This window comes from Hylobates moloch, unplaced genomic scaffold (assembly GCF_009828535.3).
Source record: "Hylobates moloch isolate HMO894 unplaced genomic scaffold, HMol_V3 SCAFFOLD_2, whole genome shotgun sequence".
Lineage (NCBI taxonomy): Eukaryota > Metazoa > Chordata > Mammalia > Primates > Hylobatidae > Hylobates > Hylobates moloch.
Window position 1 is genome coordinate 44,456,997 of NW_026652277.1, and position 11,878 is coordinate 44,468,874.

The window sequence follows — 11,878 nt, forward strand, 5'->3', positions numbered from 1 at the left end:
CACTGCAAGCTCCGCCTCCCGGGTTCACGCCATTCTGCTGCCTCAGCCTCCTGAGTAGCTGGGACTACAGGCGCCCGCCACTGCACCCGGCTAATTTTTTGTATTTTTAGTAGAGACGGGGTTTCACCGTGTTAACCAGGATGATCTCGATCTCCTGACCTCGTGATCCGCCCGCCTCGGCCTCCCAAAGTGCTGGGATTACAGGCGTGAGCCACCGCGCCCGACCTTTTTTTCTTGAGACAGAGTTTTGCTCTGTCGCCCAGGCTGGAGTGCAGTGACACAATCTTGGCTCACTGCAACCTCCGCCTCCCGAGTTCAAGTGATTCTCACGTCTCAGCCTCCTTGGCTTCCTGAGTAGCTGGGACTACAGGCATGTGCCACCATGCCCAGCTAATTTTTTTTTCTATTTTTAATAGAGACGGGATTTTGCCATGTTGCCCAGGCTGGTCTCAAATGCCTGAGCTCAGGTAATCTGCCTACCTCGGCCTCCCAAAGCCCCAGACAACTTTCTAGCTATAAAGATTTGCCTTTCTGCATGTTTCATTAGATGGAATCCTATAATTGCTTTGTACTTTTATTATACTTAGCATGTTTTTGAGGTTTATCCATCTTGTAGCATGAATTAGTACTTAATTAATTTTGATTGCTGAACGATTTTTTATTGTGTAAGTATACCATATTTTGTTTATTTACTTATCAGTTGATGGGTATATTCAGGTTTCCAGTTTTTAGCTGCTATGGATAATGCTACTGTAAAACATTTGCTTACAGCCCTTTGTGTAAACATAGGTTGTCATTTCTCTTGGACAGATTCTGAGAAATGAATTTGCTGATTCATATGTTAAACATATGTTTAGCTTTTAAAGAAACTGCCAAACGGTTTTCCAAAGTGATTTTATCATTTTTAAATTCCTACCAGCAATGTATGAGGCTTCCAATTTCTCCACATCATCTCGCCAACACCTGTTATTGTAGGTCTTTTTGCTTATAGCTATTTTAATGGGTATGAAGTGGTATCTCATTATGGTTTGAATTTGTATTTACCTAATGGCTAATGATGCCAAGTATCTTTTCATGTACTTGTTGGCCATTCATATATCTTAGGTGAAATGTCTTTGTAAAGTTTTGCCCTTTTTTTTTTTTTTTGAGACAGAGTCTCACTCTGTTGCCCAGGCTGGAGTGCACTGGCACGATCTTGGAGCACTGCAAGCTCCGCCTCCTGGGTTCACACCATTCTCCTGCCTCAGCCTCCAGAATAGCTGGGACTACAGGCACCCTCCACAATGCCTGGCTAATTTTTTTTTGTGTGTGTATTTTTAGTACAGATGGGGTTTCACTGTGTTAGCCAGGATGGTCTCAATCTCCTGACCTAGTGATTCGCCCGCCTCAGCTTCCCAAAGTGCTGGGATTACAGGTGTGAGCCACCGCGCCCAGCCAATTTTTGCCCTTTTTTAAACTGAGTTATTTGTTTTGGTATTGAGTTGTAATGGTTCTTTATATAATCTGGATAAAAATTCTTCCTCTTTTTGAACGTTTAGAAACGGGTACATGCAATATTTGTATTTTAAATTTAGTTTACAGATGGAACTAAAAATGTATACATGTTGTATATATTTTTACTTGTGGGAAAAAAGTCTATACTATGGATATAAGTTACCTGATATTTGATTTGTAAATATTTTCTGTCAGTCTGTGGCTCGTCTTTTCATTTTCTTAGTGGTTAAAATATATTTTAGAAACGATATTTCCACAAAAGTCTTGGAGTCCCTAAATCCTCTACTTAGTAAACTCGGCTTATCAGAACACAGTTTGAAATCTACTGCAAGTGTTTCAGCAACCTTTAAATTCAGCAAGCTGAGTAACTCATCTTCAAGGGAATCATGCACTGGTGGAATTGGAAGGGACTTTGCAATTAACCAGATGCCCTCCTAATTTTGTAAATAGACTCCTGGATAGTTGAATGACTTAATTACAATTCCTGTCCAACAGGTTTTATAGAGCATTTCTGAAGGCCCACGGCTTGGATTTGAGGTCAGAGATTAGGGACTGATGAGTTCAGATAGGACAGGGGTATAAAGTGAGAAAATCAGTATTTCCTGATAGCACTAGAGATTTATTTGCTGGCTGACGATAAAGGAGATTAGGCATCAAAGAGAAGGAAGGAAGAACCCTGAACTCTATAAAAACAGGCTTTAATAATAGAAATCTACCTCAAAGACTGTTTTAAAAAGAAAAAAGAAACCCAACAAACAAGAACTCTTGCAGTTAAAGGAATTGTGTTCAGTATTTAAGGGGTGACTTTGCATATTTACCTCAAATCACCCCATGCCTCCTTTGCATTTATGACTCACGTACATTTCTTTCTGTATATTCCTTTAAACTAACCTCATTCATTCATACCCCTTTAAACTAACTTCATTCATTCATTCATTAACAATGTACGGTTCTTTTTAATGATAAAAACCCTAAATAGGAATAGAAGGAAACGTCTTCAGCATGATAAAGATCATATATGAAAAATCCACAGCTAACTTCATATCAATGGTACCATCAAACTGAAAGTTTTTCGCTTAAGATTATTAACAAGTGCCTGATTTTGCCACTTACATTCAACATGGTATTAGCAATTGTAGCCAGAGAAATTAGGCAACAAAAAGAAAGGCATTTAAATTGGAAAGAAGAAAGTAAAATTATCTCTGTTCACAGATGTTGTAATCTTCTATGTTGAAAACCTTAAAGATTCCACACACGAAAATTAGAGCCACTAAATAAATTCAGCAAAATAGAGGCATACAAAATCAACACAGAAAAATCAGTTGCATTTTATTTCTTATTTATTTATATTTTTAGATGCAGGGTCTCACTCTGTTGCCCAGGCTAGAGTAGAGTGGCATGATCATAACTCACTGCAGCCTTGAACTCCTTGGCTCAAGTGATTCTCCTCCCTCAGCCTCCCGAGGGGCTGGGAATACAAGCATGTGCCACCACGCCCAGCTCATTTTTAAATTTATTGTACAGACAGTGTGTTACTATATTGCCCAGACTGGTCTCAAGCTCCTGATCCTCCCTTCTTGGCCTGGGCATGAGTCATTGCACCTGGCCTGGTTGCATTTTATACTCTAGCAATGAATAATGAATCCAAAAATGAAACTAAGAGAACAACTCAAGTCATAATGTCATCAAAAAGAGTAAAATACTTATAAATAAATTTAACCAAGGAGCCGCAAGATTTGTGTACTGCAAACTTCAAAACATTGCGGAAAGAGATTGAAGAAAATGTAAATGAATATGAAGACATCCTGTGTTCATGAACTGGAAGATCTAATATTGTGTTTTTGTTGTTGTTGTTTAGACAGGGTCTTGCTTCTGTCACCCAGGCTGGAGTCCAGTGGCACAATCTTGGCTCGTTGCAGCCTCTGCTTCCCAGGTTCAGGTGATGCTCCTACCTCAGCCTCCTGAGTAGCTGGGATTGCAGGCGTGCACCACCAAGACCAGCTAATTTTTGCATATTTTGTAGAGACTGGTTTTGCCATGTTGTCCAGGCCGGTCTTGAACTCCCGAGCTCAAGTAATCTGCCTGCCTTGGCCTCTCAAAGTGCTGGAATTAACAGGCATGAGCCACCACGCAGCCTGGAAGATCTAAAATTGTTAGGATGACAATACTACCCAATATAGTCTACAGATTCAACACAATCCTATCTAGCTCCTAAGGCCATTTTTTGTAGAAATAGAAAAACCCATTCTAAAATTCAAATGAATTGTAAGGGACTCTGAATAGCCAAAATCATCTCGAAAAAGAAGAACAAAGTTGGAAGTCTCACACTTCCTGATTTTATTACGAAGTTATGGCTGGGTATGGTGGCTCATGCTTCTAATCTCAGCACTTTGGGAGGCCAAAGTGGAAGGATCAGGAGTTTGTAACCAGTCTGGGCAACACAGTGAGACCCCATCTCTACTAAATTAAAAAAAAAACAACAAAGTTAATTGTAATTAAAATAGTGTCGTATGGGCATAAGGACAGATGTTTAGACCAATACAATAGAATAAAGAGACCAGAAATAAACCTTTGCATATGTGGGCAATTGATTTTCAACAAAGGTGCCAAGACTAATTCAGTCGGGAAAGGATAGGTGTTTCAAGATATGAGGCTGGGAAAACTGGATAGCCAGAATAAAGTTGGACCCTTACCTTATATAGTACTATATACAAAAATGATCAAAAACCTAAATCTAAGAGTTAAACTTATGAAACTCTTACAAGAAAACATAAGAGAAAATCATTATGACATTGGATTTAGCAATGCTTTTTAGGCTATGACACTGTTGCTTATTCTACAGGATGCTTTCCCTCCCCAGCCCATGACCATACATGCCAATGGCAATCCCAGATACTATGATGACTAAAAATGCTACTGGACATTTCCAAACATCCTGCCTGTAGTTGAAACCACTATAAGATACAAAAGATATTTGTGTGTGTTGTTAATAGCATATTTTCAGAGATTGGTAAGAAACTGTCCCCATTTGGTAGGGTGTCTTCTCTATTCACTCTTCTTAGTACAAATTGTTAAATTAGCTCATCCCTTTAATATAATTTTTAATGTTTGTGGGTACATTGTAGGTGTATATATTTATGGGGTACATGAGATATTTTGACACAGTCATACAATATGTAATAATCACATCAGGATAAATGAGATATCCATCACCTCAAGCATTTATCCTTTATTTATTTATTTACTTTTTGAGAGGGAGTCTTGCTCTGTTGCCCAGGCTGGAGTGCAATGGCATGATCTTGGCTCAACGCAACCTCTGCCTCCTGGGTTCAAGCCATTCTCCTGCCTCAGCCTCCTGAGTAGCTGGGATTAGAGGCACCCACCACCACGCCTGGCTAATTTTTGTATTTTTAGTAGAGATGGGGTTTCACCATGTTGGCCAGGCTAGTCTTGAACTCCTGACCTCAAGAGATCCGCCCACCTCGGCCTCCCAAAGTGCTGGGATTACAGGCATGAGCCAGCGCGCCTGGTCAACATTTATCCTTTCTTTGTGTCACAGACAACCCAATTATATTTTTTTAGTTATTTTAAAATGTACAATAAATTACTGTTGCCTGTAATCACCCAGTTGTGCTATCAAATACTAGATCTTATTCATTCCATCTAACTATATTTTTGTACCCATTAACCAGCCCCACTTCTCCCCTGCCACACTACCTTCCCAGTCTCTGGTAACCACCTTTTATTTTTTTGAGACAGAATCTCGCTCTGTCTCCCAGGCTGGAGTGCAGTGGCGCAGTCTCAGTTCATTGCAACCTCTGCCTCCTGGGTTCAAGCAATTCTCCCTGTCTCAGCATCCCAAGGAGCTGGGATTACAGGCACCCCCCACCATGCCCAGCTAAATTTTTGTATTTTTAGTAGAGACAGGATTTCACCATGTTAGCCAGGCTTGTCTCAAACTCCTGACCTCAAGTGATGTGCCTGCCTCAGCTTCCCAAATTGCTGGCATTACAGGCAAGAGCCACCAACAGTGCTTATAACCACCATTTTAAAAAATGTAATAGAGATGGGGTCTCACTATGTTGCCCAGGCTGGTCTCAAACAGACTCAAGAGATTCTCCCACATCAACCTCCCAAAGTGTTGGGGTTACAGGCATAAGCCACTGCGCCTGGCCTCTAACCACCATTCTACTCTATCTCCATGAGTTCACTTGTTTTGATTTTTTAGCTCATGCAAACAAGTGAGAACATGGGAAGTTTGTCTTTCTGTGCCTGGCTTATTTCACTTGACATAATGACCTTCAATTCCATTTATATTGTTGCAGATGCCAGGATCTAACTTTTTTGTGGCTGAAAAGTATTCTGTTGTGTGTAAGTACCACATTTTCTTTATCCATTCATCTGCTGATGGTTTCTAAATCTTGGTTATTCTGAATAGTACTGTAATATAAACATGGGAGTGCAGATATCTCTGGGTCATACTGATTTCCTTTTTTGGGGGTATATACCAAGCAGTGGGATTCCTGGATCATATGTAAGTTCTATTTTTAGTTTTTTGAGAAACCTCCAAACTATTCTCCATAGTGGTTGGACTAATATATATTCCCACCAACAGTGCACAAGGGTTCCCTTTTCTCCCTCCACATTCTTGACAGCATTTGTTATTACCTGTCTTTTGGATAAAGACTGTTTTAACTGGGATGAGATGATATCTCATGATAGTTTTGATTTGCATTTCTCTGATTAATGATAATGAGTACCTTTTCATTTACTTGTTTGCCATTCGTGTGTCTTCTTTTGAGAAATGTCTGTTCAGATATTTTAGCCATTTGTAAATTGGATTATTAGTTTTTTATAGAGTTTTTTTCAGTTCCTTATACATTCTGGTTATTAATCCCTTGTCAGATGGGTAGTTTACAAATATTTTCTCCCATTAACATGGTTCTGTGGTTTGTCTCCTCACTTTGTTGATTATTTTCTTAGCTGTGCAGAAGTTTTTAACTTGATGTGATCCCATTTATCCATTTTTGCTTTAGTTGCCTGTGCTCATGGGGTATTACTCAAAAAAAAAACTATTGTCCAGTTCAATATCCTGGAGATCTTCCTCAATGTGTTCTATTAGTAGATTCATAGTTTGAGTTTTGTTCTGTTTTGACAGTTTCACTCTTGTTTCCCAGGCTGGAGTGCAGTGCACGATCTCAGCTCACTGCAACCTCTGCCTCCTGAGTTCAAGCAATTCTCCTCCCTCAGCCTCGCGAGTAGCTGGGATTACAGGTGCCCACAACCACACCCAGCTAATGTTTTGTATTTTTAGCAGAGATAGGGTTTCATCATGTTGGCCAGGCTAGTATCAAACTCCTGACCTCAGGTGATCCGCCTGCCTTGACCTCCCAAAGTGTAGGGATTACAGGTGTGAGCCACCACTCCCATCCATGAGGTCTTATATTTAAATTTTTAATCCATTTTGATTTGATATTTGTATATGGTAAAAGATAGGGGTCTAGATTCATTCTTCTGAATATAGATACCCAGTTTTCCCAGCATCATTTATTGAAGAAATATTCTTTTCTCAGTGTATGTTCTTGGGACCTTTGTCAAAAATGAATTCACTGTGGATGTATGGAATTGTTTCTGGTTTCTCTATTCTGTTCCATTGGTCTATGTGTTTTTATGTCAGTACCTTGCCATTGTGGTTATTATAGCTTTGTACTATAATTTGATGTCAGGTAATGTGTTTTTTCTAGTTTTATTCTTTTTGCTGAGGATGGCTTTGCCTATTGCAGGTATTTTGAGGTTCCATATAAAGTTTAGAATTTGTTTTTCTATTCTTATGATGAATGCCATTGGTATTTTGATGGGGATTGCATTGAATCTGTAGATTTCTTTGGCTAATGTGACATTTTAACAACAATGATTCTTCCAATCTATGAACATGGAATATCTTTCCATTTTTGGTGTCCTCTTCAATTTCTTTCATTGCTATTTTATCACTTTCATTGTAAAGATATTTTACTCCTTTGATTAAGTTAATTCCTAGGTGTTTTATTTTATTTGTTGCTATTGTAAATGGGATTACTTTCTTGATTTTTTAGATTGTTTGCTACTGACATATAGAAATGCTACTGATTTTTTGTATGTTGATTTTATATCCTGCAACTTTACTGAATTTGTCAGTTCTAATAGTTTTTTGCTGGAGTCTTTAGTTTTTCCAAATGTGAGATCATATCATCTGCCAACAAAGATAATTTGACTTCCTCCTTTTCATTTTGGATGCCTTTTATTTTTTTCTCTTATCTGATTGCTCTAAATACGACTTCCAGTACCATGTTGAATAACAGTGGTGAAAGTGGGCATCCTTGTTTTGTTCTAGATCTTACAGAAAAGGCTTCCAATTTCTCCCCACTCAGTATGATACTAGCTGTGGGTCTGTTGTATATGGCTTTTATTATGTTGAGGAATATTCTTTCTATACCCAGTTTTTTGGAGGTTTTTTATCATGAAGGGATGTTGAATGTTAGCAAATGCTTTTTCAGCGTCAGTTGTAATAATCATGTCTTTGTCCTTCATTCTGTTGATATTGATGTATGACATTGATGGATTTGTATATGTTGAACCATCTTTGCATCACTGGGATAAACCCTATTTGGTCATGATAAATGATGTTTTCAATGTATTGTTGAATTTGATTTGCTAGTATTTTGTTAAGGATTTTTTCATCAATATTCATCAAGGATATTGGCTTGTAGTTTTTTTTTTTTTTTTTTTTTTTTTGATGTGTCTTTGTCTGGTTTCGGCATCAAGGTAACACTGGCCTCATAGGATGAGTTTGGAATTATTCCCCTTTCCTCTATTTTTTGGACTAGTTTTGGTAGAATTGGCATTTTTCCCTTAAATGTTTGCTAGAATTCAGCAGTGAAGTCATTGGGTTCTGAGCTTTTCTTTGCTAGGAGACTTTTTATTGTGGCTTCAGTCTTGTTACTTGTTATTATTCTGTTCACATTTTGGATTTCATTATGGTTCATTCTTAGTTGGTGTGTGTATCCAGGAATTTATTTCTTCTAGGTTCTCCAATTTATTCTCATATGGTTGCTTATAGTGACTCTAACGATCTTTTGAATTTCTGCAGTATCAGTTGTTGTGTCTCCTTTCTCATCTCTGATTTTATTTATTTGTTTCTTTTTTTTTCTTCATTATAAAGGTTTGTCAATTTTGTTTAACTTTTCAAAAACCAACTTTCAGTTTCATTGATTTTGTCCATTGTTTTCTTTGTTTCAGTTTCATTTATTTCGCTCTGATCTTCCTAATTTATTTTCTTCTACCAGTTTTGGGTTTGGTTTGCCCTTCCTCTCCTAGTTCTTTAAGATGCATAGTTTGGTGTTTATTTGAAGTTTTTCTACCTTTTTTTTTTTTTTTTTTTGAGACGGAGTCTCACTCTGTCGCCCAGGCTGGAGTGCAGTGGTGCGATCTTGGAGCACTGCAACCTCCGCCTCCTGGGTTCAAGTGATTCTCCTACCTCAGCCTCTTGAGTAGCTGGGACTACAGGTGCCCGCTGCCATGCCCAGCTAATTTTTTGTATTTTTAGTAGAGACGGGGTTTCACTATGTTAGCCAGGATGATCTCAATCTCCTGACCTCATGATCTGCCTGCTTCGGCCTCCCAAAGTGCTAGGATTACAGGCGTGAGCCACCACACCTGGCTGTTTTTCTACCTTTTTGTGTAGGTGCATATATAAACTTCCCTCTTAGTACTCCTTTTGCTGTATCCCATAGGTTTTGCTATGCTGTATTTCCATTATCATTTGTTTCAAGAAAATTTTTAATTTTCTTATTAGTTTCTTCATTGACCCACTAGTCATTCAGGAGCATGTTGTTTAATTTCCATGTATTTGTACAGTTTCCAAAATTCCTCTTGTTGTTGATTTCTAGTTTTATTCCATTGTGGTCAGAGAAGATACTTGAGGTAATTGTGATTTTTTTTTTGAATTTTTAAAGACTTGCTTTGTGGCCTAACATATGGTTTATCCTTGAGAAAGATCCATGGCTGAGGAGAAGAATGTGTATTCTGTAGCTGTTGGATAAATGTTCTGTAAATATCTATTAGTTTCATTTGGCTTATTATGCAGATTAAGTTCAATTTTTCTTTGTTGATTTCTGTCTGGAAGATCTGTCCAATGCTGAGAGTGGGGTGTTGAAGTCTCCAGCTATTATCATATTGGAGTGTATTTCTCTCTTTAGCTTTAATAATATCTGTTTTATATATTTGGGTGCTGCAGTGTTGGGTACATACATGTTTACAATTGTTATATCTTCTTGCTGAATTGACCCCTTTATCATTATATAATGGTCTTTTCGAATTTTTGGTCTTACATATATATAGCTATATCTTCTCTTTTTAGGTTTCTATTGGTATGGAGTGTCTTTTCCATTTCTTTATTTTCAGTTTATGTTTGTCTTTATAGGTGAAGTGTTTCTTGCAGTCAACAGATCATTGAGTTTTGTTTTTTTAATCCATTTGACGACTCTATATCTTTTTATTGGAGAATTTGGTCCATTTACATTCAATGTTATTATTGATAAGTAAGGACTTAGTCCTGCCATTTTGTTATTTGTTTTATGGTGGTTGTTGTTTTTTTCTTATCTTCCTTCCTTTCTTTTAGTGAAAGTGATTTTCTCTGGCAGTATGTTTTAATTTCTTTTTAGTTTTTGTGTATCTGTTGTATCTTTTTTGATTTGCGGTTACTATGAGGCTTGCAAATAATATATACATTTTGACACAGGGTCTCACTCTGTCACCCAGGCTGTAGTGCAGTGGTGTAATCACAGCTACCTGCAACCCCAACCTCTTACCTCAGCCTTCTGATTAGCTGGGAGCACAGATGTGCACCAGCACATCAGGCTATTTCTTTTATTTTTTGTAGGTATGGGATCTCCCTCTGTTGCTTAGGCTGATCTTGAACTCCTGGGCTCAAGCAATCCTTCTGCCTCAGCCTCCCAAAGTGCTGGAATTACATACATGAGTCACCATGCCCAGCTTCAAATAATATCTTACAGCCCATTCTTTTAAACTGATGACAACACTGATTGCATAAACAAACTAACAAGCAAAGAGAAAACTAATAAAAATGCTACACTTAACTTTATCCCTTCGCTTTTTAGCTTTTTGTTTTTTTCTATTTATATCTTATTGCACTTTTTATGTCTTGAAAAGTTGTTGTAGTTATTTTCATTGTTTTATCTTTTAGTCATTCTACTCAAAATATGAGTAGTTTACACTTTGCAATTATGGTGTTATAATATTCTATGGTTTTCTGTGTACTTATTACTACTAGTAAGTTTTGTACCTTCAGGTGATTCCTTATTGCTCATTAACATTCTTTTCTTTTTTTCCTTATTTATTATACTTTTTATTTTGAGACAGGGTCTCACTCTGTTAGCTCGGTTAGGGTGCAGTGGCATGATCTCGGCTCACTGCAACCTATACCTTCTGGGCTAAAGTGAGCCCCCCACCTCAGCCTCCTGAGTAACTGGCTGCTACTACAGGTGCACACCACCATTTCCATAAAAAAATTTTAAAATTTTAAAATTTTAAAATTTTTTTTGTAGAGGCAAGGTCTCATATTTTCCAGGCTGGTCTTGAACTCCTGGGCCCACACAATTCTCCTACCTTGGCCTCCCATGTGCTGGGATTATAGGCATGAGCCACTGCACCTGGCCAATCTTTTTTTCTTTCAGATTGCAATACTCCCTTTATCTTTTCTTGTAGGATAGGCCTGGTGTTGATAAAATTCCTCAGCTTTTGTTTATCTGGGGAAGTCTTTATTTTTCCATGTTTGAAGGGTATTTTCTCCAGACATACCATCCTAGGATCCAAGTTTTTTTTCTTTAGCACTTTAAAATGTCATGTCACTCTCTCCTGGCCTGTAGATTTCCACTGAAAAGTCTGCTGCCAGGAATATTAGAGCTCCATTATATGTTACTTATTTCCTTTCTCTTGCTGCTTTTAGGATCCTTTATCTTTGGGAGTTTAATTATTAAATATCCACAAGGGTAATATTCTTCTTTTTTTGTTTGTTTGAGATGGAGTCTCGCTCTGTCGCCCAGGCTGGAGTGCAGTGGCGCAATCTCGGCTCACTACAGGCTCCGCCTCCCGGGTTTACACCATTCTCCTTCCTCAGCCTCCCGAGTAACTGGAACTACAGGCGCCTGCAACCATGCCACCTATTTTTTTTTGTATTTTTAGTAGAGATGGGGTTTCACCGTGTTAGCCAGAATGGTCTCTATCTCCTGACCTCGTGATCTGCCCATCTCGGCCTCCCAAAGTGCTGGGATTACAGGCGTGAACCACTGCGCCCGGCCATTCTTTTTTTTTTTTTTTTTTTTTTTTT

At 38.2% G+C, this 11,878-nt stretch overlaps 1 protein-coding gene across 1 annotated transcript in view; it reads left to right on the forward strand.

The window, feature by feature from the left end:
* Window positions 1-5,835: 5,835 nt before the first annotated feature.
* ABCG2 (ATP binding cassette subfamily G member 2 (Junior blood group)) overlaps window positions 5,836-11,878 on the forward strand; it is a 98,433-nt gene continuing 92,390 nt past the window's right edge. Inside the window, exon 1 of the mRNA XM_058433019.1 lies at window positions 5,836-5,865. The gene's annotated coding sequence lies outside the window, so the exon portion shown is untranslated. The remainder of the gene's footprint in view (window positions 5,866-11,878) is intronic.